This window comes from Petaurus breviceps, unplaced genomic scaffold (assembly GCF_028583685.1).
Source record: "Petaurus breviceps papuanus isolate PSGF00001 unplaced genomic scaffold, PetGlider_PUasm1.0 185, whole genome shotgun sequence".
Classification (NCBI taxonomy): domain Eukaryota; kingdom Metazoa; phylum Chordata; class Mammalia; order Diprotodontia; family Petauridae; genus Petaurus; species Petaurus breviceps.
This window is the reverse complement of record NW_027185797.1, coordinates 1,721,608-1,726,771: the sequence shown is the minus strand read 5'-3', so window position 1 is coordinate 1,726,771 and position 5,164 is coordinate 1,721,608. Positions and strand designations below refer to the sequence as shown.

Here is a 5,164-nt window from a genome sequence, read left to right as displayed (position 1 = left end):
TATTACTTGTAAAGGGCTTAGGTCAGTGCCTGTCATGAAAACGCTTATCTCCATCTCTCTTTACCTAATATGAAAAATGCAAACAAAAAACAAAAATAAAAAAACCCCGAGGCTTTGCTTCCCACTGTGCAAATTAGCAAAGATGACAAAAGAACAGAATAGTTCATCTTGGAGCTTTTGCTTCAAGAAGCAAATACAAAATGCTCTGTTTGGCATTCAAAGTCCTTTCTAAGCTTGGCATTTTTGAAAGAGACATTTACTCATTGACTGAAGATAGAAACACTGATACATTTTTGGTGGAATGTGGAACTAGTATGACCATTTTGGAAAAGTAATTTGGAATTATAAAAATAAAATGACTAAAATGTCCAGACCCACTAAGCCAGTGGTTCTATTGCTGGGCTCATATCCCAAGGAGGTCCAGATTCACCAAACTCATTAGAGCAGGTCTTTTTTTTTGTGAGAGCAAATAACTGGAAACAAAGCAGATACCCAGCAGCTGGAGAATGGCTGAACAAACTGTGGTGCGTGGATGTAAAGAAATACTACTAAGCTAAGAGGAGTGAGGAATGGGGTGAATACAGTGAAGAATGGGTCTACACAAACTGAAGCGGAGTGAAGCAGAGTCTGCATGACGACTACGAGAGAGATGGAAAGAGCAGCCCCTCGCCATCAAAATCAGCTCTTACCTGGCACCTGCTACGTGCTGAGCACTTAAAATGTCATCTCACTAGCTCACCATAAATTCCCATTTTACAGGTGAGGAAACTGAGGCAAAAATTAAGAGTGAATGTCATGGAATGATTGAAAAGGGTGGCTTGAAAGAAGAGCTATAAGAAGACGTTCCTGCCTCGCCCTTTGGCAGAGGAGGAAGGCCCACAAGTGAGCTGCACATCGCACATGATGTTAAGACTTTTTTGATGTAGTAACCATTTGTGCTGATTTTTTTCTTGTTTTGACTTTTAAGAATATTTGGGGGGGGGGCTGGGAAAGGTATACTGGAGAAAACTCTGGGGAGATACAAAAACAAAAGATACCAATAAGAACACACATTTTTAAAAAGCCACAGGCCACGGAAAGATTTTACTAGCAGCTTCCTCCTAAGCCGAGGACAGCCCATCAGTCACCCCCACTCTCTCATTAATCTTCAATCTCTCCCTGCCTCTTGGTTGCTTCTCTACTGCTGGCAAATATGCCTATGTCATCCCCATCCTCAAACCCCCCCCTGGAGCCATCCAGTCCTACTGGTGCACCTCATCTGCCTCCTGGGACTAGACCCCCAGAGAAGGCCACCTGAAGCCAGTGCCTCTCTTGGCTGTTTCTATCATTCTCTTAGGTCTCTGCAATCTGGTTTCTGACCTAATCAATCAACTGAAACAGCCCCATGTAGTTAGCAAGGATTTCTCACTTGGCCTATCTAATGGCCTTTCCTCAATCCTCCTTCTTGGCCTCTCGGCAACTCTGGACAATGTTGCACCTTCTTCTCTTGGACACCTGCTTCTCTCTTGGTTTTCATGACACTGCTCTCTTCTGGTTTTCCTCTTTCCTGTCTGTTCCTGTTGACTTTGCTGGACTTGTGTCTAGGCTGCACCCACTAACCTTGGGTCTCCCCCAAGACTCCATATTGGGCCCTCTTCTCTCCTCCCTCCATGTCACGTCACTTGACAGATCTTATCAGCGACTGTAGATGAAGCACCATCTCTATGACGATGGTTTTCCAGTCCTAACATTTCTCTTGGTCTCTAATATCACATATGCAACTGCCTCCTGAACATCTCAAAATAGATGTCCCATAAATCTTAAACTCAACATGTCCAAAAGTGACCTTGTTTTCTTTACCTCCAAACCCTCCTCCCTCCCCTCTTTCTCACTCTTCTACTGCTATCCAGGGCACTGGACTCCTCACCAAGTCCTGTCATTTTTACTTTTGTAGCATATGGTCCCCTGATGCCTATGACACTTCCACCACCCTGGTATCAATTACCTTATCACCTATTTCTAGGTTACTGTAACAGCCCTTCTGGTGGGAATCCCTGCCTTGAGTCTTCTACCTTCTAGTGCATCTTCCACTCAGCTATCAAATCAACCTTCTTGAGGAGCAGATGAAACCATATCATTCCCCTATCCACAAACTCTAGTGGCAATTTATTACCACCAGGATCAAATATAAAGCCCTTTAAAACCTGGCTCCTTCCTACCTTTCTAGTCTTTTTATACTTTATTGCTCTGAGATCAGGGCAGGTAGGTGGTGTAGAATGCCAGACCTGTAATTAGGAAGACTCAGCTTCCTGAGTTCAGATCTGGCCTCGGACACTGACTAGCTGTGTGACCCTGGGCAAGTCACTTAACTCTTTTTGCCTCAGTTTACTCATCTGTAAAATGAGCTGGTGAAATAAATGGCAAACCAGTACCTTTGCCAAGAAAACCCCAAGTGGGATCATGAAGAGTCAGATATAACTGAAACGACTGAACAACAACAAACCTCTGAGATTCAGTGACCCTGGTCTCCTTGATGTTCCTAACACAAGATACTTCATCTCCTGACTCCATGAATTTTCACTGACTGTCTCCCATGCCTGGAATGTTCACCCTGCTGTCTTCTCTGTGTCTTCTTTAACTTCCTTTAGATCCTAGCAAATCCCCCTTCTTCTCCCTTCCTTGTATCTCCAAGTTACCCCATACATATTTCCTTTGTATATCATTTGGGTGTGTGGTCTCCCCACAGTGGACTGTGTGCTCCTTGAGAGCAGAGACTAGTTTTGTTTTTTTGCCATCCTTGTATCCCTAATACTTAGCACAGTGCCTGGAATACAGAAGGCACTGAAGAAAGGCTTATTGACTTGACTGACCGGAAAGTCTCCCCACCAATGTGGATTGGAAATTCCTCTGTAACAGGAGCACTGAGAAAGTAAAGGTCAGAGAAAGAATTTGAAAAAAAAATTGTAGGTGCTTAATAAATACTTGGTGACTTGCTTTAAAAAGATCATTATTTTTTGAGATTCACAACATGCTATAGTGAAGGGTGCTGAACCTGGCAGTTGGAAGAGATGTGCATTCAGATTCCAGGTCTGACACTTACTAGTTGTGTGAGTTTGGGAAAATCATGTCACCCTCCCAAGTCTCAATTTCTTGATTTGTAAAATAAAAACAGTGCCACTTATACTACTGACCTCACCAAGCTGTTTCAAGTAAAGTGCTTCCTCAATCAGCATATTAATATGCATCATAACTTTGAATATAATTATAAAAGAAATGTTTTGCAAAGGCAAAAATAAATGTTTAGTAACATGACTGTGAAAGCTGGCTTTCTCCTTCTCCTAAGCTTCTTCTATCCTTGGAACAGTAATTTCTCAAAGCAAATGTAGGTTACATTAAGGAAAATCTTAGCTCTGGGACTTAAAAAGAGCTGAAGAGGAGACATGGTTTTAAAAGCATTTGCAGTTCACTATTTCAGGGGAATATGTCTTGGATGCATACTCCATCTATATCCCCAGCCACCATTCCTCATAACTCAGTCTCAAGTATTTATCTTGGCTTCTTTTGGGGATGGTACCAGGTATCATGGCTGCTAATGGAGATCAAAGGCAGCTGTCAGGGAGGCCAAGCAGAGGATATGGTAAACATGATGAGGGGGATTCAGAAAGGTAATTAATAGCACCAAATTCTATAATTGAGTTAAGGAGAAGGAAACATGATTAATTCATTACCAAATTTTTATGAATATATAAAAAGGAACATTTTTGATGAAGGCAGTAAAAAGATATTCATGAGCGTCTTCCTAATCATTCACACAAGGAGATTTCCATTGTTCTGGGGTCCTTCAGCTTCTGATCCTTTTCATCTACTGTCCTCCTGACAATCTTTCATTAGGAGCATCAAAGCCATTTTTTAGGGGAGCTATCTATTGTATCACAAAGAATTTACAGCCGCCACAATGGGATCAGATGTAAGAAATGATACACTTTTAAGAAAAAGAGACTTCTCATCATGCTAGTGGGGCAGGTAGTAAAGACAAAAAAGCCATCAGAAATCTAAGTGTTCTGGAGCACCTGACAGTTTTCATGCAGTTTACTTCAGATTAATGTAGAGATACGGGAAAGGGAAAGTTAGGTCATTTTCATCAGCATCTCTTTTTAAAAAGAAATGACTGTCAAATATCCAGCATCTATGAAATCCGCCCTCCCCCCACCCCCGGAGTTAGGGGCCTTGGGTGGAGTTGCTTACTATATTATGTTATGCAAGAAAAGTCACCAGGCCCAAATGAGCTATGGTAGGAACTATTTTTCTTAATGGTGACCACCGTAGACTAAACAAATATCCTAGAGATCTAGTGTTATCTCTGCTATTGTCAGTCTTGGAAAAGTATCTGATCAATTTGTTTTTGCTTCTGAATCTAAAAAAGCAAGAATTCTGTTGTTTGTCATTTCAACAGGAAATTGCAAAGAAAAGTGAATTAATGTTCTGAATTCTATATGATCAAAACACGGAAAATGCTTTTAAAAAATTAATATCACTTGGCAATTAGTGCTGTCAGTTTGAGCATGGATGTCTAGACTAGTTAATCACTGAAGTCCCTTTGAAAAATTTGATCATATGTTGCTAATTGTCAAAGGTTACAGTTCTGATTCCCCAGATGGGCCAATCAGCTGCACTTTTGTTTCATAGCCAGACTACCCTAATCTCTAAATCAAAATTTCATGCCTATGGTCACAAGAGGAAACAAGTGAGATAGTATATAGATCAATCAATGGCTAAATTATTGCTTCTAGCAAATCAACTCTGAGTGCACATCCTATGTGTAGGAGGTCAATGGGGCAATATTTGTGTGGGAAGGACGGGAAGACAAATACTCCCATTCTTCCCAGAGGCGGGGGTTCCAGGCCAGTCCTGAGCTGGATCTAAGGTGGTTGCTCTGTCCATAGTTAGGGGCTAACTGTGGGTCGCCCATGGTCAAGAGGCCTCTCTTCCCTTCTGCCTCCTCTGCTTCCCTTAGAAATCATATAATCGGGTCTTTTGATGCTGGCCGTCTAATAGAAGCCTATTCTTTCTCTTTTTTTTTTTTTTTGTTTGTTTGTATTTTAAGCAATCGGGGTTAAGTAACTTGCTCAAGGTTACAGGGCCAGTTATTTCTGGGTGTGGTGCTGAGTGTCTGAGCTCGGGATTC

General features: G+C 41.7%; 1 protein-coding gene across 3 annotated transcripts in view; it reads right to left on the bottom strand.

Moving 5' to 3' along the window:
- Positions 1 to 5,164, bottom strand: part of ULK4 (unc-51 like kinase 4) — a 651,081-nt gene that overhangs the window by 215,178 nt on the left and 430,739 nt on the right. The window lies entirely within an intron of this gene.